We start from the raw sequence: 24926 nt of genomic DNA, 5'->3' as shown, positions 1-24926 counted from the left end.
AGTATCACACGCAAAAGCAGCAGGGTACGTGTATTTCAGGGGTGCGCAGGAAGTATCACACGCGATTCCATCAGGGTACGTGTATTCCAGGGGTGCGCGGGGAGCACCACACGTGAATTGCACGTGTGGGTCCTCCCAGGTGTACCCTCTACACCCTCCACGGCACCTGCAGGCGGCCCACACCACAGGGGCCTACCCTGCACATGTCCCGCAGGCAGCCCATTCACCATGCCCATGCCCCCCAGCCAACCCACATGTCACCTTGCACTACTGCCCACCAACGCATGTCCCCCTATACCCCCACCCCCCAGCATCCAGGGGCTCCCTCCACCAGGCCCTCACTCATGTCCAACTCATGTCTCCCAGCACCCCCACCCCCCAGCAGTGCAGGGGCACCCTCCACCAGGCCCCCACTCATGTCCCACTGCACCCCCACCCCCCAGCAGTGCAGAGCACCCTCCACCAGGCCCCCACTCATGTCCCCCTGCACCCCCACCCCCCAGCAGTCAGGGGCACCCTCCACCAGGCCCCCACTCATGTCCCTCTGAACCCCCACCCCCCAGCATCCAGGGGCACCCTCCACCAGGCCCCCACTCATGTCCAACTCATGTCTCCCAGCACCCCCACCCCCAGCAGTGCAGGGCACCCTCCACCAGGCCCCCACACATGTCTCCCAGCCCCCCCACCCCCCAGCATCCAGGGGCACCCTCCACCAGGCCCCCACTCATGTCTCCCATCCCCCCCACTCCCCAGCAGTGCAGGGCACCCTCCCCCAGGCCCCCACTCATGTCCCCCTGCACCCCCACCACCCAACATCCAGGGGCACCCTCCACCAGGCCCCCACTCATGTCTCCCAGCACCCCCACCCCCCAGCATCCAGGGGCACCCTCCACCAGGCCCCCACTCATGTCTCCCATCACCCCCACCCCCCAGCAGTCAGGGGCACCCTCCAACAGGCCCCCACTCATGTCCAACTCATGTCTCCCAGCACCCCGACCCCCCAGCAGTGCAGGGCACCCTCCACCAGGCCCTCACACATGTCTCCCATCACCCCCGCCCCCCAGCAGTCAGGGGCACCCTCCACCAGTCCCCCACTCATGTCCCCCATCACCCCCACCCCCCCAGCAGTGCAGGGCACCCTCCACCAGGCCCCCACTCATGTCTCCCATCACCCCCACCCCCCAGCAGTGCAGGGCACCCTCCACCAGGCCCCCACTCATGTCCCCCTGCACCCCTACCCCCCAGCATCCAGGGGCACCCTCCACCAGGCCCCCAATCATGTCCAACTCATGTCTCCCATCACCCCCACCCCCCAGCAGTGCAGGGCACCCTCCACCAGGCCCCCACTCATGTCCAACCCATGTCTCCCAGCACCCCCACCCCCAGCAGTGCAGGGCACCCTCCACCAGGCCCCCACTCATATCCAACTCATGTCTCCCAGCACCCCCACCCCCCAGCAGTGCAGGGCACCCTCCACCAGGCCCCCACACATGTCTCCCATCACCCCCAACCCCCAGCAGTCAGGGGCTCCCTCCATCAGGCCCCCACTCATCTCCAACTCATGTCTCCCAGCACCCCCACCCCCCAGCAGTGCAGGGGCACCCTCCACCAGGCCCCCACTCATGTCCCCCTGCACCCCCACCCCCCAGCAGTCAGAGGCACCCTCCACCAGGCCCCCACTCATGTCCGTCTGAACCCCCACCCCCCAGCATCCAGGGGCACCCTCCACCAGGCCCCCACTCATGTCCAACTCATGTGTCCCAGCACCCCCACCCCCAGCAGTGCAGGGCACCCTCCACCAGGCCCCCACACATGTCTCCCAGCCCCCCACCCCCCAGCATCCAGGGGCACCCTCCACCAGGCCCCCACTCATGTCTACCATCACCCCCACCCTCCCAGCAGTGCAGGGCACCCTCCCCCAGGCCCCCACTCATGTCCCCCTGCACCCCCACCACGCAGCATCCAGGGGCACCCTCCACCAGGCCCCCACTCAAGTCTCCCAGCTCCCCCCACCCCCCAGCATCCAGGGGCACCCTCCACCAGGCCCCCACTCATGTCTCCCATCACCCCCACCCCCCAGCAGTCAGGGGCACCCTCCACCAGGCCCCCACTCATGTCCAACTCATGACTCCCAGCATCCCGACCCCCCAGCAGTGCAGCGCACCCTCCACCAGGCCCCCAAACATGTCTCCCATCACCCCCACCACCCAGCATCCAGGGGCACCCTCCACCAGGCCCCCACTCATGTCTCCCAGCCCCCCTACCCCCCAGCATCCAGGGGCACCCTCCACCAGGCCCCCACTCATGTCTCCCATCACCCCCACCCCCCAGCAGTCAGGGGCACCCTCCACCAGGCCCCCACTCATGTCCAACTCATGTCTCCCAGCACCCCGACCCCCCAGCAGTGCAGGGCACCCTCCACCAGGCCCCCACACATGTCTCCCATCACCCCCGCCCCTCAGCAGTCAGGGGCACCCTCCACCAGTCCCCCACTCATGTCTCCCATCACCCCCACCCCTCCAGCAGTGCAGGGCACCCTCCACCAGGCCCCCACTCATGTCTCCCATCACTCCCACCCCCCAGCAGTGCAGGGCACCCTCCACCAGGCCCCCACTCATGTCCCCCTGCACCCCTACCCCCCAGCATCCAGGGGCACCCTCCACCAGGCCCCCAATCATGTCCAACTCATGTCTCCCATCACCCCCACCCCCCAGCAGTGCAGGGCACCCTCCACCAGGCCTCCACTCATGTCCAACCCATGTCTCCCAGCACCCCCACCCCCCAGCAGTGCAGGGCACCCTCCACCAGGCCCCCACACATGTCTCCCATCACCCCCAACCCCCAGCAGTCAGGGCACCCTCCACCAGGCCCCCACTCATGTCCCCCTGCACCCCTACCCCCCAGCATCCAGGGGCACCCTCCACCAGGCCCCCAATCATGTCCAACTCATGTCTCCCATCACCCCCACCCCCCAGCAGTGCAGGGCGCCCTCCACCAGGCCCCCACTCATATCCAACCATGTCTCCCAGCACCCCCACCCCCCAGCAGTGCAGGGCACCCTCCACCAGGCCCCCACACATGTCTCCCATCACCCCCAACCCCCAGCAGTCAGGGGTTCCCTCCACCAGGCCCCCACTCATCTCCAACTCATGTCTCCCAGCACCCCCACCCCCCAGCAGTGCAGGGGCACCCTCCACCAGGCCCCCACTTATGTCCCCCTGCACCCCCACCCCCCAGCAGTGCAGGGCACCCTCCACCAGGCCCCCACTCATGTCCCCCTGCACCCCCACCCCCCAGCAGTCAGAGGCACCCTCCACCAGGCCCCCACTCATGTCCCTCTGAACCCCCACCCCCCAGCATCCAGGGGCACCCTCCACCAGGCCCCCACTCATGTCCAACTCATGTGTCCCAGCACCCCCACCCCCAGCAGTGCAGGGCACCCTCCACCAGGCCCCCACACATGTCTCACAGCCCCCCACCCCCCAGCATCCAGGGGCATCCTCCACCAGGCCCCCACTCATGTCTACCATCACCCCGCCCCCCCAGCAGTGCAGGGCACCCTCCCCCAGGCCCCCACTCATGTCCCCCTGCACCCCCACCACCCAGCATCCAGGGGCACCCTCCACCAGGCCCCCACTCATGTCTCCCATCACCCCCACCCCCCAGCAGTCAGGGGCACCCTCCACCAGGCCCCCACTCATGTCCAACTCATGACGTCCAGCACCCCGACCCCCCAGCAGTGCAGGGCACCCTCCACCAGGCCCCCACACATGTCTCCCATCACCCCCGCCCCCCAGCAGTCAGGGGCACCCTCCACCAGTCCCCCACTCATGTCTCCCATCACCCCCACCCCCCAGCAGTGCAGGGCACCCTCCACCAGGCCCCCACTCATGTCTCCCATCACCCCCACCCCCAGCAGTGCAGGGCACCCTCCACCAGGCCCCCACTCATGTCTCCCTGCACCCCTACCCCCCAGCATCCAGGGGCACCCTCCACCCGGTCCCCAATCATGTCCAACTCATGTCTCCCATCACCCCCACCCCCAGCAGTGCAGGGCACCCTCCACCAGGCCCCCACTCATGTCCAACCCATGTCTCCCAGCACCCCCACCCCCCAGAAGTGCAGGGCACCCTCCACCAGGCCCCCACACATGTCTCCCATCACCCCCAACCCCCAGCAGTCAGGGGCACCCTCCACCAGGCCCCGACTCATGTCTCCCATCACCCCCACCCCCCAGCAGTGCAGGGCACCCTCCACCAGGCCCCCACTCATGTCCCCCATCACCCCCACCCCCCAGCAGTACAGGGCACCCTCCCCCAGGCCCCCACTCATGTCTCCCATCACCCCCACCCCCCAGCAGTCAGGAGCTCCCTCCAACAGGCCCCCACTCATGTCTCCCATCACCCCCACTCCCCAGCAGTCAGGGGCACCCTCCAACAGGCCCCCACTCATGTCCCCCTGCACCCCCACCCCCCAGCATCCAGGGGCACCCTCCACCAGGCCCCCACTCATGTCCAACTCATGTCTCCCATCACCCCCACCCCCCAGCAGTGCAGGGCACCCTCCACCAGGCCCCCACTCATGTCCAACTCATGTCTTCCAGCACCCCCACCCCCAGCAGTGCAGGGCACCCTCCACCAGGCCCCCACTCATGTCCAACTCATGTCTCCCAGCACCCCACCCCCCAGCAGTGCAGGGCACCCTCCACCAGGCCCCCACACATGTCTCACATCACCCCCACCCCCCAGCAGTCAGGGGCACCCTCCACCAGGTCCCCACTCATGTCTACCATCACCCCCACCCCCAGCAGTGCAGGGCACCCTCCACCAGGCCCCCACTCATGTCTCCCATCACCCCCACACCGCAGCAGTGCAGGGAACCCTCCCCCAGGCCCACACTCATGTCCCCCTGCACCCCCAACCCCCAGCATCCAGGGGCACCCTCCACCAGGCCCCCACTCATGTCTCCCATCACCCCCACCCCCCAGCAGTCAGGGACACCCTCCACCAGGCCCCCACTCATGTCTCCCATCACCCCCACCCCCCAGCAGTGCAGGTCACCCTCCACCAGGCCCCCACTCATGTCCCCCAGCAGTCAGGGGCACCCTCCACCAGGCCCCCACTCATGTCTCCCATCGCCCCACCCCCCAGCAGTCAGGGGCACCCTCCACCAGGCCCCCACTCATGTCTCCCATCACCCCCATCCCCCAGCAGTCAGGGGCAGCCTCCACCAGGCCCCCACTCATGTCCCCCTGCACCCCCACCCCCCAGCATCCAGGGGCACCCTCCACCAGGCCCATACTCATGTCCAACTCATGTCTCCCATCACCCCACCCCCCAGCAGTGCAGGGCACCCTCCACCAGGCCCCCACTCATGTCCAACTCATGTCTCCCAGCACCCCCACCCCCCAGCAGTGCAGGGAACCCTCCACCAGGCCCCCACTCATGTCTCCCATCACCCCCACCCCCCAGCAGTCAGGGGCACCCTCCACCAGGCCCCCACTCATGTCTCCCATCACCCCCACCCCCCAGCAGTGCAGGGCACCCTCCACCAGGCCCCCACTCATTTCCCCCTGCACCCCCACCCCCCAGCAGTGCAGGGTACCCTCCACCAGGCCCCCACTCATGTCCAACTCATGTCTCCCATCACCCCCACCCCCAGCAGTGCAGGGCACCCTCCACCAGGCCCCCACTCATGTCCAACTCATGTCTCCCATTACCCCCACCCCCCAGCAGTGCAGGGCACCCTCCACCAGGCCCCCACTCATGTCCCCCTGCACCCCCACCACCCAGCATCCAGGGGCACCCTCCACCAGGCCCACACTCATGTCCTCCTGCACCCCCACCCCCCAGCAGTCAGGGGCACCCTTCACCAGGCACCCACTCATGTCTCCCATCACCCCCACCCCCCAGCAGTGCAGGCACCCTCCACCACGCCCCCACTCATGCCCAACTCATGTCTCACAGCACCCCCACCCCCAGCAGTGCAGGGCACCCTCCACCAGGCCCCTACTCATGTCCAACTCATGTCTCCCAGCACCCCCACCCCCCAGCACTGTGGGGCACCCTCGACCAGGCCCCCACACATGTCCCCCAGCCAACATGTCATCACAATCTAGATCCCTGGCCCTTATGGTCAGCCTCCAAATGCCAAACACCCACCCGAGTATTGCATCCACCCACTTAGAAATGGCAATAACATGATAGAACCCCAATTGCAAGTTTGGAAATGAACACATGTCCCTCACATACACCCAATGGGTGTCAGTGAATGTCAAAACCCATATCATGATATGCATGAAACCAATGAGATGATACTACACATTGAAGTTTGAAGAAAAAATATGTATTAAAAGCAACATAAATTGAATCAAAAATAAACAAACAAAAATGGGAATTAAAAAAAAAAAACAGCATGTCTGTGAAATAATGCAAAACCACAAATCATAATCCAAAGGAAAGGTGTCCAAAGTCACAGTCCACAAAAGTAAATCCAATGGAAAATTAAAATCGAAAACCATTGCTCCATGGGTAAATCATTAAAAAAAATGAAAATCCAACAGTCAACTATATACAGATCAACAATCCAGGGTCCATGATCCCAACAGAAGAAATGAAACCTATCTAATAACACTACCTAATAAAAAAAAACTATATACAAAAATGTGGCCCATTGTCCGTCCAAAAAAAATGCATAACCAAAGGAAACCTAACACTAACTACAGAACTATTTACAAGGGCAGCGGGCTAGGCTGACAGCTCACTTCGGGATGTTCTGGGCCAGGGCATCATCGAACTCCTGCTCAATGTCCCGGAGGCGGTCCTCCTCCATGGCCCCAAGGGTCCGCAGGGCCGTCGACATGTTCACCTCCAACTCCCTGCGGATTGCCTCGAGGCACTCGGCCCACCTCAGGGCCCTCCGCATGGAGTTCTCCGCCCTGACCATCGTGAGCCGTGCCTCTTCGGCCCGCTGCCGCTCCGCATCTATGGCGTGGCCCAACCGCTGCCACACGGAAGACACTTCCCGTCCTGGGTCCTCCTGCCCTCTGGCCGATGCCTGCCCCTCCGATGTCGAAGGCCCCGAGCCATCATGGCTCCCACCACGTTGCTGCTGCTGCTGTGCCTCTGCCCGTGCACTGCCATCTGCTGCCTGCACATCCTCCGCTGGGTGGGGTGTAGTCGTTGATGCGGCCACCCCTGCTGGACGTCCGACTCCCGACTGCGGCAGGGATGCCTCCTCCACCAGCCTGGCCGCACCGTCACCGGCAGCTCCACAGGGCACCCAGGTGACTAATGGGTGGGAAGATGGCACAGAGGACGACTGGCGCATAGGGGGTTCAGTTGAGGAGGGGGTCGGAGCAAGCCCCATCAAACGGAGGAATCCGGCCTGGGTGACCTGTCCCAGTAGGCCGACGCGGTCAATGAGCCATTCGAGATGACGTGCAGTCTCTTCATGAAAAGACTGCAGGTCCACTCGCATGGCCCGTTGACGCAACGCCACACCAGTCAGGGCAGGCTCAACCCGGACCCGGATAGCCACGTCCGCAGGCAGAGGAAGGCCAGTTGTCGTGAGCTCATCCCCTGCCTGAAAACGGGTCTGGACGTAGGCATCCCTGCTGGTGCAAGATGATGCAGTGACAGGATCAGGGACAGGATTGCACACAGGCACCTCCGCGGCGACCTGTGCTGCCTCCTGTCCCTGGTCCTGCACTGCACCACTAGCACCAGTGGAATCCCCACCTCCAGACCCTGTCTCTGTTGCTTGCACGGCCTCCTCCTCCACCAAACCCCCCACCAACCTGGATAACTCTGTGCCATCTTCCCCTGTTGGGCCCTGTGGGGTCCCAGCTGCCCCTTCTGCTGCCGAGGAGTCCAACTACGACCTCCGCCTCTTGGACCTCCCCCCGGCAGCTGCGGCCTGGGACGCGGCACCGGACTCCTCACTCCCCGACGAGATCACAACCTGGGAGGGGAGCTGGGCCTTGCGTCTCCGGCTGGCGGTGCGATCCCCGCCGCTGTGCTCCACAGCACCTTCTCCGCCCTCTTCATCAGTTGATGCTGCAGACAGGGAGAAATAAAACACAGGCATCAGGGCACTGTACAATGGACACATACACACATGACAGTTGTACATGAGTGGCATTGGCAAACCTCAGACATGGCATCACAATCGCCAACACACATGTCATTTCAACTTGCACACATGAGCCATACCACAGCCATATCGCAACTGCCAGCACCATCCATACACATACAACAGCATGAGCAGGCAAAGGTGAGCCAGACATCACATGCAACACAGGGAGTGCACTACACATGCACGCACACCACCACACTTGCATGCATGTGTACAGCTCTGCCAACTGTCGCAGTGTTCAGATGGGCATCCATGTCACATCTGCCAATCAGGCTTCCACATCCCGTTGTCACATGCATCCATGTTGCATCACTGTTGCACCCTTGTCAAATACACACACATGTACATGTACACAGTGCTGATACATGCAGCTGAAAACAACATACATGCGTGACATCACGAACATGCCTACTTACATACACATTCATCCAAACATGAGTGGCCACACAACTGCATTTGGCATGCAAGCCTACACACACAAGCACCATCCATGTCTCGCACATGACAGCCCTCGCATGTGTTAGCCTCATGGCCCTGTACACCCCCACTCATACTCGGCCCCATATAAACAGATGTGCAACCTGCACACTACTGGCACATCACCACACGCACAGCTTACAATCATGATGCATGTACACTTACCGCTCGACTCCAGTCGGGTCTGCCTCTCAAGGACCTGGACGTGGAGCGCTGGGGACATGCGTTCCAGGACCCTCATCTGATCTTCCGACAAGTGGCCCCGGCGCCCCTTAGCATCCGATGCCTTCAACAGGCACCGGGCCTTGTTGAGCGTCCTGGACCTGAAGTCCTCCCAGCGCTTCTTGACATGTTGGAAGTCGCGGACTGCCACCCCCTGCGCGTTGATGGCAGTCACGATGTCCGTCCAGATCCGAGTCCGTCCTTCCATGTCGGCGCGGGAACTTCCAAAGAGGGCATCATACTGCCCCAGGACTTGCTCCACCAGGACACCAACTTCGGTGGCAGTGAAGCTGGTGCCCCTCTGCCTCTCTGGCCGGGGGTTGTCAGTGGTGCCAGATGTTGCAGTGCCCGACATGACAACCCCAGAGGCAGGAGTGGGTGGGCAACTGGGTCCTGGGGCTGGGCTGTGGAGCGATGGAATCCCAGTCGGGAGTCTTCGGTTCCAGCAGGGGTGGTTACAGCAACAGCACCCCTGGCTGATGTGCAGGCAGCAAATGGCAGGGCACGTGGGCAGCAGGCAGTCAGGCAGCAGCAGATGGCAGGTGGGAGCGTGCTCGGGGGGGCAGTAATTCGGCCTTCTGGGCAGGAGCGTAGTCTTCCGTGTGCTTACGCGTGGCCAGCTTGATACAGAGTGATTTGGCACGTGAAAATCCTGCACGTCTGCGTGTAATTCGAGGAAAGGCCCTTAGCGCGTAACCGCGTCAGCACACGTACGTTAATTCATTGGCCCAAAGGCCCCCATGCGCATCTATGACGTTACGCACATGGGCGTAGAGAATGGCGCGTGTAAGAAAAAAGATACACGTCCGAGTGTCAAAGCGTGTAATTGGTGGAAATGGCCTCATCGCGTATGCGCGTCTGTGACGTGTGTCTAAAAGGTACGTGTAGAACTCCATTTCCTTGTACGTGCTTTTTGTGGAGAGCGAGTGGGTGAAATCTGTACTTCTTGTCAGTTCACACGCGATTTACTTCACAGCGTTTCAAGTTTTTACTCTCTGTTACCTCTGACAGCTTTTTCTCTTTTCCTCTTTTTCCTGGGCCTGTTTCCTCAAACAGCGTTCCCTTCTACTGTTGTCCTGTCTCCTCAGACAGCGTACAATTCTTCTTTTGGCGGGGGTATTTTTCACGCTTTTGTTCCTGGCAGACGGTGAGTCCCGCACGTATTTAACATCTGTGCTTGCCCCGTGTGTCGCATACCCCTTCAGAGGTCTTTCTAGGCTGCGTGTGACACGCATACGTTCATTCTTGTGTTTCTGGGTGCCACAGCGTAGTGCAGGTTTATTTTTCCACACACGTGGTCTAGGAGGGGTTGCGTGCACCTTACTTCCCTTTTTTTGGGTGCCTGTGCGTTGCGTGACCCGTCATCTTTCCCCAGGGGTGACATACAGCTTTGCGAGAGCACTAGGGTACGATTACCATCTGGTACCCAATCCCTTTCACCCCCAATTGCCCAGGACAATAGTTCACAGCGACTCCCATACGCACAATAACATCAGTGCCATGGCTGGGAGGCGAACAAGCCGTAAGGGTGGCAAAGGTGGCCGAGCCCCAAGTGGTGGCTGTGGTGGATCCGGTAGGGGACGTGGCCGTGACTTGCAGGGTGCCCCTAGCCCCCCATGTGTGGAGGACCAGTCAGGGACACCCATGCCCCCCCCTGGTTGAGGTAACGTGGCTGACACCATCCATGCTCAGCCCTTGTTGGACCAGCCCACTGTGGAACCAGACCTGGCACAGGGTGACTCCTTGGCTGACTTCCAGGTCAGCAGGTGTAGGCCACGTGCGCCGGTGCACATTGGTGTCATCAGGCCACGTGGATCAGGGGCAGCTAGGTCATCTGCTGCCCCACGTAGGCAGGCTGGGGAGGCTGCAGGGGCAGCTGCGGCTCCATCCACCCCACCTCTCACACACCCAGCCAGGACAGTGTCGGTCCAAGTCCATTCTGCTGACATTCCCCCTGACACCATCACACTTCAGCTAATGCCTGCACCAACTCCCATGCTGAGTGTGCAATCCCACACTCCTAGTACAGAGTCCACCGGGGCTCCTGCCCCTAGTGTCCAGAGCGGCGTAGAACACTCAGGATCCCCACCACCTTCCAAGCGGAAGAGGAAGAGTGCTCGTCCAGTAGAGGCTAATGCCCCAGACACGGCTACACAGTCCGGCCCGTCAAGGAAGCCCAGCTTCAATGAGGCCGAACTGAATGCACTTGTAGAGTATGTGTCCGCACATGAACGCAAAATGGTGATTGTTGCAGGATCCAAGACCACACCTGCACAACGTCTGGCACACTGGCAGACCATCGCGGACATCATAAGTGCCCTTGGAATCGTTAGGCGCAGAGCTACTGAATGCTACAAGCGCTGGAATGACCTGAAGTGCAGGGCAAAGAATAAACTGGCCTCAAGTCATGCCGCTACTCTAGTGACTGGAGGTGGGTCTCCAGCAGAGGACATAGAACTCACTCCACATGAGAATGTTGCTGGGACCTACGTCACGGAGGAACAGATCCAAGGCATGGGAGAACTGGCAGATTACGAGGCATTGTCCGGTGAGTGCACATGCATGTGTGTGTCATCCATGTGCATGGTGTGTGTGTGAGGGCGTCTGTTTGGGTGCCAGGTGAGGGTGGGTGTGCCTGAGTGGTTGGGTCACCCATGTGCCTCATCCAATACATTCTGCGCACCAGCATTTGGGTATAGCTGTATCCCTTCTGCCAACATTAGACATCTAGCCCAACACCACACCAGTTGCCCTTGAAGTGTCATCTTGCCACAACATTGTTGCTTATTTTCCTCTGTTTATTCAGGCAGATTGTTTGCATACCACCACTTTTACTAGGCATTTCTCAGTCCTATTGTCACATGTCTGACATGGCTATGGTACAGTGGACTGGCTTTGTTTCCTGGATATGATTTGTTTAGACATGTCCCTGTGCTATAGGACCATTTTGGACTGGCAGCTCCAGGTTAAACATATGAACCATTTCAATGAAAATAATCAATTTCATGAGAAAACTAGACTGAATGAATAATTGGTGCCCTCCTCTCCCTCTTCACTTTATGGCTAGGGTACATGCCATCTGTGTGATGGCATGTGTATTTGACCTGCCAATCACAGGCCAATGTGTGATGCCACTGTTAGGCAGCATGAAGCAAATGTGTTCATCTTCCATCTTGGTGTCATCAATGTGTGCCATCTGCCCCCCCTTCACACGCAGTGACGGTGCATGCATGGGAGGGTTTTAGTCATGTGGGACATGTGTCAATCAAGTACTGTTTCTGTAGCTTCTCAGCCCTAATTGTGTGCCATAGTGCTAATGCCTGTTTCCATTTGTTTTCTTTTATGTCTTTGCAGGGGATGACGCACTTGATACTGCTGGGGTTGTGGAGATGGTGCAGACCCAGGAGGGGTCTCAGGCCCGACCGACCACCAGTGAGGGACGTGGTGTGGTGGTGGGTGAGAACCCACAACTGCTGCAGGTCGTGCTCTCAAGGGGTGTCTCTGGGTGCACCTCCCCCGAGCTGTATTCAGGTGTCGATTCGGATGATGAGACCTATGTGCCGTCGCAGGTGAGTGTTCCTGGGAGGGATTCTGTTCTGTCCGACCCACCTGCACCAGGGTTAGAACCCTCAATGGGGATGTCAGTGTTGGCAGGTACGCCTTTGGTGGTTACGGATGCAGGGTCACACTCCGCAACATCTGATCCTGTTCCTGGCCCAGCAGATCAGAGGGGGAATGCAGTCCTGCAGCCTCAGGCAGTGCCTGCACAGCAAGGCGCAGTTCGCCTTGCCCCAGACAGGTGTGGTGCCCGCCGACGTGGTGGCCGTACGCCACCTGGCAATACCGCATGGGAGCAATCCATATACGGTATGGCAACCCAACAGGCAGCATCATCAGAGATGATGGCTCAGGCCATGGATAGGGTGGCCACTTCCATTGTCCCCCCCGGAAGGCTGATGGAGCGACTACAGCAGGCAACAGACTCAATCTGCCAGTCACCCCCTCGGGCCATTAATGGCCATTTTTGATTTTATTTATTTATTTATTTATTTATTTGGACAGTGTGTTTCCTTGTGTGGCTCCCGTGGGCATATGCTGTATTGTGGTTGGGCACATGCAGGCTTGTCCGGAATTTGGGTCAGATGCTTGGGTTTGTGTGACACACACCCCTCCTGCTTCCCGTTTCCATGGGCTTGCAAAGGGTGTGCCCAAGTGACATTGACGTACATGGTGACGTTGGACTCCCATTTGATGTGTGGGCAGTCTGTAGTCAATAGTGTGTATACATTCATAGTGCATATTGTTGTTGTATTGTACACTGCATGGTGTATTGATATGTGCCTCTGCATCCATCTCATCCTCCTAATTTGCAGGTCCATTTCTCATGTCTTCACAAGGCGGTCTACCTTGGAACTGGAGTCCATGTTGTAAGCAGTGCACCTACACTCTTGCGTGGCGCTAACACTGTATACTTGGAATTGTTCGAAGTGCTGGCATTATCAGGTAGTGAGGCTACCAATTTTTTAAGTCTGTAATGTCATGTTTAAGGTAGGTTGGAGGTTGTGTAGGTGATTGGTATTCTTGGTAAGTATTTGATAATGCGTGTTGTAGGTCCTGCATTACTGTGAACATTTCATGTGTGGCCAGTTTCCATTAGGGACACTGTAGTTGGTAACACTTGGGGCATGTTGTGGGGATTAGTTTGTTTGCTCTCACATTGCATGACATGCCATGGTGTGTTGTGTGGCCGTGCCGGGGAGGGGTTGGGTGACATGGCACTGTTCTCATGTAGTATTTTGCAAGTGGGTATTCATTCTGCTGCATGGAAGTGTGTCTTTTGATGACACTGCATTGGTGGTGTTTGTGTAGGTAGGGATGCACACATTCTGACACTTCCACATGAACAATCTCAGGCTGCTATGGTTCTGACAGTTGACTGTCCCTTTGTTCGTCATAATTGTCAGGTCGAGTCATCATTGCTTATCAGATGGTATGTGCCAGGGCTGTGTGCACTCCGCAGGGGTGTGATTTCTATGTGAAGTAATTAGCCACCAGCTGCGTACGGGCTGCCTCACCCCGTGCCCTTTCCCCTCCCATGCGCAGCGGGCGTGCATGTGGTTGGGGATGTGGGGGCACCACCATGTCCACAGCCAGGCCCCGGCGTGTTGCAACATTGTGCAGGACACATGCTGCCACTATGATCCTGCACACTACTGGGGGCGCATATAACAGCTGCCCGCCAGAACGGTCAAGGGAGCGAAAGCGTGACTTGAGCACTCCGAATGTGCGCTCCACTATGCCCCGGGTTGCAATATGGGCTTTGTTGTATCTTACCTCGGGAGGCGTGATGGGGTTCCGAATTGGCGTCATCATGTGGTTGCTCAGAGGGTAGGCACTGTCCCCTGGTGAGGAGGTGATGGGTATCATTAGTGGGGTAGTGACATAACTCTGCATCTGACATGCATGCATGTGCAGTGGCATTCATACTCACCAAGCAGCCATGTATCGCCATGCCGCCCAGCTTCTAGGTCCTGGCTTAGGGTAGACATTCAGTAAATGAAGTGTCGCGGGTGGACCCTGGATAGTTGGCATATACTGAGATGATGATTCCCTTGGCATTACATACCACCTTCACGTTGATGGAATGCCAGTGCTTGCGGTTCCTATAGATGTGCTCAGATGCCCTGGGGGGACGTAGTGCCATATGGGTGCAGTCAATGGCACCTAGCACTTTGGGGAATTGTGCGACACGGTAGAAATCCAGGGCGGAAACCTGCCTTTCTGCAGGTGTCCTGGGCAGGTATATGTGCCTGCGGACTGATGGGCGTGCAGTGATGATGTTCAAGACCTGGTGTAGGCAGCGTGACTGCGTGGCCTGTGACACACCACCCACTATGGCACTTGTCCGCTGAAATGATCCAGTGGCCAAGAAGTGCAGTACATTAAGGACCTTCTCCAGGGGGCTGAGTGCTTGGGAGCACAGGGTGGGTGATGTGAGGTCATCCTCCCACTCACTCACCAGGTCCAGTATTATGTGTGGTGGAAACCTGTACCTCCCATACACCTGGTCATCAGGCATCCCAAAAAGGCTGGTTCTGGGAGTGAAAATTCGGGCCCTCACTATCCTCCTCCTCCTCCTTTGGTAACCCACGGCCACTGCTGCTAGGAACGGTATATTCATCCTGGCGTCTGAGCTTGTTTGTTGTTTGCGCGCACTTTTATGCTGCGCGGGTCGACGTACGCCTGCTTCATGCTGGCGTACGTGTTTCAGGATTGGACCATTTATTTTTTGGCGCGTTGTAGGCGACCGTGTGAATCTTCCCGCCTACCCCAGGAATACACGTAACATGCTCTCCCAGGCCCAGTCGCGAATAAATATTCCCGCCCACCCCTGGAATACACGTACCCCACTCTCACAGGCCCAGTCGCGTGTGGAACTTCACGTGCACACCGAAATACATGTACCCTGCAAATTCGTGTGTGAAACTTCACACGCACCCCGAAATACACGTACCCAGGGCAATCGCGTGTGGAACTTCCTGCGAACCCCGTAATACACGTAGCCTGCTGGTATCGCGTGTGGAAGTTCACGCGGACCCATAATACATGTACCCTGATGGTATCGCATGTGAGACTACCCGCGCACCCCAGGAATACAAGTACCCAGGCAAACCACACGGCTGGGGAGTGGGGTTGCAGGGCGACATGAGTGGGGGCCTAGTGGAGGGTGCCCTGCACTGCTAGGGGGTGGGGGTGATGGGAGACATGTGTGGGGGCCTGGTGGAGGGTGCCCCTGACTGCTGGGGGGTGGGGGTGCTGGGAGACATGTGTGGGTGCCTGGTGGAGGGTGCCCTGCACTGCTAGGGGGTGGGGGTGATGGGAGACATGAATTGGACATGAGTGGGGGCCTGGTGGAGGGTGCCCCTGGATGCTGGGGGGTGGGGGTGCAGGGGGACATGAGTGGGGGCCTGGTGGAGGGTGCCCTGCACTGCTGGGGGGTGGGGGTGCTGGGAGACATGAGTTGGACATGAGTGGGGGCCTGGTGGAGGGTGCCCTGCACTGCTGGGGGGTGGGGGTGATGGCAGACATGAGTTGGACATGAGTGGGGGCTTGGTGGAGGGTGCCCCTGGATGCTGGGTGGTGGGGGTGCAGGGGGACATGAGTGGGGACCTGGGGGAGGGTGCCCTGCACTGCTGGGGGGTGGGGGTGATGGGAGACATTAGTGGGGGCATGGTGGAGGGTGCCCCTGGATGCTGGGTGGTGGAGGTGCAGGGGGACATGAGTGGGGGCCTGGGGGAGGGTGCCCTGCACTGCTGGTGGATGGGGGTGATGGGAGACATGAGTGGGGGCCTGGTGGAAGGTGCCCCTGGATGCTGGGGGGTGGGGGTGCAGGGGGACATGAGTGGGGGCCTGGTGGAGGGTGCCCTGCACTGCTGAGGGGTGGGGGAGATGGGAGACATGTGTGGGGGCCTGGTGGAGGGTGCCCCTGACTGCTGGGGGGTGGGGGTGGTGGGAGACATGAGTGGGGGCCTGGTGGAGGGTGCCCTGCACTGCTGGGGGGTGGGGGTGCTGGGAGACATGAGTTGGACATGAGTGGGGGCCTGGTGGAGGGTGCCCTGCACTGCTGGGGGGTGGGGTGATGGGAGACATGAGTTGGAAATGAGTGGGGGCTTGGTGGAGGGTGCCCCTGGATGCTGGGTGGTGGGGGTGCAGGGGGACATGATTGGGGGCCTGGGGGAGGGTGCCCTGCACTGCTGGGGGGTGGGGGTGATGGGAGACATGAGTGGGGGCCTGGTGGAGGGTGCCCCTGGATGCTGGGTGGTGGGGGTGCAGGGGGACATGAGTGGGGGCCTGGGGGAGGGTGCCCTGCACTGTTGGTGGATGAGGGTGATGGGAGACATGAGTGGGGGCCTGGTGGAGGGTGCCCCTGGATGCTGGGGGGTGGGAGTGCAGGGGGACATGAGTGGGGGCCTGGTGGAGGGTGCCCTGCACTGCTGAGGGGTGGGGGTGATGGGAGACATGTGTGGGGGCCTGGTGGAGGGTGCCCCTGACTGCTGGGGGGTGGGGGTGGTGGGAGACATGAGTGGGGGCCTGGTGGAGGGTGCCCTGCACTGCTGGGGGGTGGGGGTGATGGGAGACATGAGTGGGGGCCTGGTGGAGGGTGCCCCTGGATGCTGGGGGGTGCGGGTGCAGGGGGACATGAGTGGGGGCCTGGTGGAGGGTGCCCTGCACTGCTGGGGGGTGGGGGTGATGGGAAACATGAGTTGGACATGAGTGGGGGCCTGGTGGAGGGTGCCCCTGGATGCTGGGGGGTGGGTGTTCAGGGGGACATGAGTGGGGGCCTGTTGGAGGGTGCCCTGCACTGCTGGGGGGTGGGGGTGATGGGAGGCATGAGTGGGGGCCTGGTGGAGGGTGCCCCTGACTGCTGGGGGGTGGGGGTGCTGGGAGACATGAGTTGGACATGAGTGGGGGCCTGGTGGAGGGTGCCCTGCACTGCTGGGGGGTGGGGGTGATGGGAGACATGAGTTGGACATGAGTGGGGGCCTGGTGGAGGGTGCCCCTGGATGCTGGGGGGTGGGGGTGCAGGGGGACATGAGTGGGGGCCTGGTGGAGGGTGCCCTGCACTGCTGGGGGGTGGGGGTGCTGGGAGACATGAGTTGGACATGAGTGGGGGCCTGGTGGAGGGTGCCCTGCACTGCTGGGGGGTGGGGGTGCTGGGAGACATGAGTTGGACATGAGTGGGTGCCTGGTGGAGGGTGCCCTGAACTGCTGGGGGTTGGGGGTGATGGGAGATGTTAGGCGGAAACCTGTGCAGTTCCCTCTGGGACCACTGCAAAAGATTTAGGACTACAGGTGTTTGGCAGTAAACCCACTTGGTAGCAGTCTGTACCACACAGATTCACTTGGTAGCTGTGGCTGAGCAGTCAGACTTCCCTCAAGAAGAGTTAGGCAGTATGTGGAGTATACAATATAGGGGAATTTACACAGTAGAACAAGCAAACACGGAACAAGGCTTCGGTGTAAAGATATAAAGGCATTTATTTATAACAACACATCTATAGAAAACACTCTGGCACTAATACGGCAAACAACTTCAATCACAATTACTATACGAAGAAAAAGATCAATCCCCCTAACAATAGTTCGACAAGTCTAGGTTCACCGGCATCACTTATTTGCAGACAGAGGTGTATGCTTTAACCTAGATGGCACTCTAGTATTCGTTAGGTCGGGAGAGAAAAATAAGGCAGGTTATGAAATCAACTCGGTACCTATACTTTACGGACAAATGCAAGGCAAGTAAGGCAGGGTCTACTGCAGATCACAAAGTTCAGAGGCCAGGCCCACTCGGAGAGAGGCAAGGCGATATGTCCCAAAAAGTGTCTCAGTGGAAATGCGCTTCGAGTCTTTATCGCAAATTGTTATGGAAAGTTTGGACCAGTTAAGAACAGAAAGTTAAAGAACGCTTGGAGGCGACCCAATGGAAAGGCGAGGATTCAGACACCTCACTCTATCCGGCAGAAAGGGAAGCCAGGCGGACACGGTACCTTGTTTGTGGAGAGACAGCTCCAGCGGGGGCAGTTGTTCCTGGTGGTGGATGCACGCCGAGTCTTTGCCAAGAGAAGAGATGATCTCGTCGTCGAAGGAAAGTTGAAGATCGGTGCACCACCAGGGAAGAGACCAGCCGCGGAGTGCTCCGTCACAAGGCACCACCTTTTGGTCGTGGTACAGGGCTAGTGGCTATCCGGTTGCCGAGGTGCTCTGCACGGGCAATTCGACCACTGCGTCCTGGAGCAAAGAAAAAGCAAAGGTGACTGGTTGTTCCCACCAGTCAGGGGAAGAGACTCTCCGGCAGGGAGATCTCCTCTGTCGTCGGGAAGTGGTGAGTCGGTTCAGCAGGGTTCCACCGGAGGTGTCGTCGTTGCAGGTCGGCTCAGCTTTACCCTCGTCGGATTCTTAGGTCCTGTGGCGACTTCTGAAGATCCAGTCCCAAAAGCCCTGCTTTTATGCAGAAAACCCCCATTCATTCAGCCTAGCTGTCAATCAAAACACGCTAAGTGGTGAGCGGGGAGGCTCACTACTTGGGCCAATCACACCAGAGTGCGACCGGAGTTGGCAAGGCAACTCAGTCCAAGGTGTCTAAACCCCCTCCCGCACCCCTGTTGTAACCCAGACAGAATGGCACCACTTTGGATGGTCTCTGTACAGAAGCCCGCCAAATGTGGAACAAAGGGCTCAACCTTTGGTTTAGGAGTCACAGAGACGAACACAGACGCCATTTTAAAAACCGAGTTCTGGCAGAAAATGCCATCCGATAGACTTATTTAAGATAAGTAAACCGGTGGTATGTTAGAGATTAACGAGAAAAAGTATTAATCTCCAACAATGGGAAGAATCCCATACGGTTATATTCGGGGTCGAATATAACAAGTAGTTTCCACTTCCACCAGCCAAAACTCGACGAGGGGGGACGGGACAGTGCCCCCTCGAATAACAGACCCAGGAGTAATCGAATTACCCCTACTAGCACGTCCACAATAGGGTGGTTTGTACTAGTTCTGTTAGTAAATTTAGGTCTAGTAAAGCCAATGGTGACTTTACAAAAAAGACTCAAAGCGCATTTCCACTGAGACACTTTTTGGGACATATCGCCTTGCCTCTCTCCGAGTGGGCCTGGCCTCTGAACTTTGTGATCTGCAGTAGACCCTGCCTTACTTGCCTTGCATGTGTCCGTAAAGTATTGGTACCGAGATGATTTCATAACCTGCCTTATTTTTCTCTCCCGACCTAACGAATACTAGAGTGCCATATAGGTTAAAGCATACACCTCTGTCTGCAAATAAGTGATGCCGGTAAACCTAGACTTGTCGAACTATTGTTAGGGGGATTGATCTTTTGCTTCGTATAGTATTGTGATTGAAGTTGTTTGCCGAATTAGTGCCAGAGTGTTTTCCATAGATGTGTTGTTATAAATAAATACCTTTATATCTTTACACCGAAGCCTTGCTCCGTGTTTGCTTGTTCTACTGTGTAGATTGCCCTATTTTGTATACTCCACATACTGCCTAACTCTTCTTGAGGGAAGTCTGACTGCTCAGCCACAGCTACCAAGTGAATCTGTGTGGTACAGACTGCTACCAAGTGGGTTTACTGCCAAACACCTGTAGTCCTAAATCTTTTGCAGTGGTCCCAGAGGGAACTGCACATATTTCCGCCTAACACTGGTGTACAGCGGTGGGATTTGTATCGAGTATACAGTTTACAGTGCTTTTCGACACTTTAGGATAACTAACCACAAAGCTTAGCACTAAAAAGCAACTTTCAAAAACATGTCTACTATGGAAGCTTACAGTCAAGAATCATTGTCAGGTGAAAATACTGAGTTTACGAGCTCTCTGTAGGCAAGAGAATCTTTCTGTAAGAGGCAAGAAGTTAGAACTGATAGCGAGATTGCTGGAAAACCAAAGTCTGGGTACTGGTTCAGAGGAACCAACTCCTCCAGTAGATGTATATAACAGTGATGGTGTTGATCTAAATCGTAATTCTGACGATAGTGATGAAGAGGCTGAAGAGGAAGGAGAGGCTAACGAAACTATCTCCCCTGCTCCTCTACCTGCCTTACCAGCTGTACCTATGGGGCCCATACCAGGTCCCACGTGTAACCCTGCTTATTTTGAACTTGAAAAAATGAAGCTCGAATTAGAATACAAACGGTTCTTGGCTCAATCTGAAAGAAACCAAGAGCTCGAGTTCAGACGGATGAATGCCCAGGCTGAGCAGAAGCAAGCTGAGTTAAGGCTCAGGGAAATAGAACTTAATCACGAGTTCGAGATGAAAAAGTTGTCTGTGGAAAGTGCTTCTCTCTCCTCTGATTCCTCTAGGAGCTCCAGTCCCAAAAGACCCCGGATGCCGAAGGAATTAGTGGGTATGTATGAACCGAGATTGGATGTGTTGGATTGGTTAAAACTGTTTGAGTACAATCATGGGCTCCAGGACATCACCAGGAATGATTTACTTCCCTGGTTGTTTTCTAGGCTCCCCCCTGTTGCGACTGATGTGGTAATGGAGTTGGGGGAGGCGGATAAGACGGATTATGAAAGTGTGAAACTAGCTTTGATAGCTAGATTTGAGAAGACCCCTTCCCAGTATCTTAAGAGGTTTAGAACACTCAAAAAGCATGATGGCACCCCTTGGGCTACCTGGGTGAGTGAAGGGTTGAAAAACTTAGAGGGATGGATTAAGGGTTACAAAGTGAACACTTATGAGGGTATGAAGAATCTTTTTACGTTGGAGTCGATTTATGATGCCTGTTATCCTGAGCTCAGACAGCACTTGGCTGATTCGTAGGAATTGGATTCCCGGAAGCTAGCTAAGGCTACTGATTTATGGGTTGCCAACAGGGCTACTCATAAGGATTCTGGGGCAACTCAGAAGAAGGATGAGGGAAAACAGCCTAAAAAAGACTCAAAAGAGAATTCGAAAAACCCAAATTCCAAAGAGGGCCCCAAACAAAACCAGAAGGGTAAGCCACAGGGAAAACCAACCGCAGCAGAATAGTGTGTCTTCTGGTGTCAAACCGGAAGGAGGCCAGAACAAACCACCATTCCAAAAAGCATTCGGTAAATGCTTTGTTTGTGGCTCGACTGACCACGTGAAAGGAGATCCCAGATGTAAGGGTAAACCTTCAGGGGTCCAGCTTGTCTCCTTAGCCTTCGCTCCAGAGGAGGATGTCCAAATGGCAAGTGGAAACTTTCTACTGCTAGCTGATGAACCCATTGGAGTCTCAGCCAGCGTTTCTTTAGTATCTCTGGGGTTGTGGGAACAACAGAATTTAGATGTCTATAATTCTATCCCCGATAATACTAAAGAGTATTATAAGGACAGTGTCCAGATGAATGGTCAGGAGACTCCTGCCATTAAGGACACTGGGGCCAGCATAACTGTGGTGGATAAATCGTTTTTTCAGGCTGAGGATGTTGCTAAGGCACCCAAACGCCTCACCAAGTTAGCTGGAGGGCCTGTGCAGATGCTTCCCCAATTACCAGTTCTCATCCAGTGTAACGACATGACTGTGAAGATACCTGTCAGCATACAGAGTGAGGTACCAGGACGCGTACTGTTGGGTAACGATTTGAAAACTCTCGGAGTTGTATCGCATACTCCCAGACCTCCTAGTAAACGGTTACAGGAGCTAACCAGACCCGCAAGAGAGAGGACCATGCGCGGTACTCTCGAGGAGATGATGAAGAAAGAGATCACTCCTGCTCCACTGGAATTGTCGGCAGCTGTCTCGAAGAGATCAGAAACGAAAGGGAAACCTAAGACTTCTACCCCGAAACCAGCAGCCAGCAGTTCAGTGCAGTCAACAAGGACTTCCCCGCGGTTATCCAAAGTTACACCCGTATCTCCACCTCCAGCTGAGGCTGAGAGGGAGGTACAACCCTGTGTGGTAGAATTAGACTCTGAGGAAGAGCTAATGGAAGGCCAGGAACTCATTGGAGATCTGGATCCTGTTGACCATCCTGAGCTGCAGTCTTTACTGGCAGAAGGTGGACCCAGCAGGGCAGACTTCAGTTAGGGACAGAGAGAATGACCAACTCTGGAAGGTCTTCTCCACCAGGCAGAAGCTCAGGCTGAAGGGCAAGAGCCTGGGAAATACCGGTTGCACTGGGAAGATGGCCTCTTCTACAGTGAACCGACCGAGTCTGCACCTGGAGACTACAAGCGGCTTGTAGTACCCCAAGAGAACAGACCACAGTTCTTGCAGTTAGCCCACGAGATTCCTTTGGCTGGTCACTTGAGTTTCAAGAAGACTAAGGAAAGGCTTTCTCTCTACTTCTATTGGCCAAAGATGGGGGCCGAAGTAGAAAAACACTGCAGGAGCTGCCACAACTGCCAGACCTCTGGTAAGGTTGGCTCCAAGAATCTGGCACCTTTAGTGCCTCTCCCAGTTGTGGGAGTCCCGTTTGAGAGAGTAGGGATTGACATTGTTGGTCCCCTTGATCCTCCAACCTCCTCAGGCAACAGGTTTATACTTGTTGTAGTAGACCATGCTACTAGGTATCCTGAGGCAATTCCTATGAGGACTGTTACAGCTCCGGCTGTGGTTGAGGCCCTCCTTGGTATTTTTACTAGGTTCGGGTTTCCTAAGGAAGTAATCTCTGACAGGGGGTCAAACTTTATGTCCCACTACATGAAAAATCATGTGGAAAACCTGTGGAGTTACTTACAAGTTCTCAACAGCTTACCACCCACAAACCAATGGGTTGGTAGAACGGTTCAACCGAACCATGAAGAGCATGATAGGTGCTTTAGAGGAACCCCTTAAGCGTAAGTGGGACCTTCTACTGCCATGCCTTCTCTTTGCTTATAGAGAAGTCCCTCAGGAGGAAGTAGGTTATTCTTCCTTCGAACTTCTCTATGGTCATCCTGTCAGAGGTCCATTGGCCCTGATTAAGGAGGGGTTGGAGAGTGCTCCTTCCCCCAAGCCAGTCAGAGTGACTGACTATGTGATAGGTCTCCGGAGGAGAATGTCGCACATGATGACAGAAGCAAGCGATAACTTGAAAGCTGGACAAGCATTGGTCAAGCACTGGCACGATCAAAAGGCTAACATGGTTGAGTTCGCTCAAGACCAGCTCGTTCTCGTTATGATCCCAACAAGGCAGAGGGCCTTGCAAGACAAATGGATGGGACCCTTCAGAGTTGTGGGTAAACTCAGAGAGGTTAACTATCTGGTGGACTTGGGCAATCCCAAGGAGGCTCCGACAGTCTTCCACACCAACCGACTCAAAGCGTATGTCTCAAGACCGGATGTAGGAGCGTTGCTTCTAGCATCATCCGAGGAAAAAGAAGAGAGTGAAGCTCTTCCGGATCTCCTCAGAGGCTTGCCTTTAGACGAACAAATTGAAGGAGTAAATCTCTCCTCCAATCTGACACTCGAGCAACAAGAAGAGTGCAAATCCATGTTGAATCAGTTTGCCTCTCTGTTCTCGCTTTCACCAGGCTTGACACCTTGGGGCCAGCATGACATACTCACTGGTGACTGTCTGCCAGTCATCTCGGGGTAATAGAGCCCTCTACTAGTCCATGGTCTAGCCCAGTTGTGTTAGTACCAAAGGCCGGATCTAAAGAGCTTAGATTCTGCGTGGATTATAGAGCTCTTAATGCAGTCACCAAGACTGATGCCCACCCTTTACCAAGAACAGATGAGTTGGTGTATAAACTTGGCGCAGCCAAGTTCCGCAGCACATTTGACTTGACGTCAGGCTATTGGCAAATAGCCCTGACAGACCATGCCAAGGAGAAAACTGCATTTTCTACCCCCGTTGGCTTATACCAGTTTAAGGTAATGCCTTTCGGATTGAAGGATGCACCTGCTACGTTTCAACGGATGGTAAACGAGGTTCTGAATGGGATGGAGGACTTCTGCATGGCATACTTGGATGACATTGCAGTGTTCAGCAATTCCTGGGAAGAACATGTAACCCACCTGAGAGATGTTTTGCAGGCTCTTGGACGAGCCAATCTGACCATAAAGGCGAGTAAATGCCAAATTGGACAGAGTAACGTAGTCTATCTTGGACATGAGGTAGGAGGTGGAGAAATAAGGCCTTTGCTCAGTAAGATTGAAGCTGCGCAAAATTGGACAACACCTACTACTCAAACCCAAGTGAGAGCCTTCCTAGGCCTCACTGGGTATTACAGGAATTTCATAGAGAACTATGGGACCATAGCTTCTCCACTGAATGTCATCTCCTCGCCCAAATTTCCTAAAAAGGTTAGAAGGAACGAAGAGTGCAATCAGGCTTTTGAAAACCTGAAAAAGGCTCTTTGCCAAGCCCCAGTACTCAGAGCTCCTGATTACCGCCAACACTTCATTGTGCAGACAGATGCTTCAAATGTAGGGATAGGTGCCTTACTCAGTCAACTGGATGGGAAAGGTAGGGAGCACCCCATTTGCTTCATCAGCCGCAAGCTGAAGGATCCTGAAACAAGGTGGGCAACAATCGAAAGAGAGTGCTTTGCTATCGTGTGGGCTCTGAAGAAGTTTAGGCCGTACTTGTATGGTTCTACTTTTGTCATTCAGA

The sequence above is a fragment of the Ambystoma mexicanum genome, chromosome 4p, assembly GCF_040938575.1.
Source record: "Ambystoma mexicanum isolate Mex_15411 chromosome 4p, UKY_AmexF1_1, whole genome shotgun sequence".
NCBI classification, from domain to species: Eukaryota; Metazoa; Chordata; class Amphibia; order Caudata; family Ambystomatidae; genus Ambystoma; species Ambystoma mexicanum.
This window is presented reverse-complemented; position numbering follows the sequence as displayed.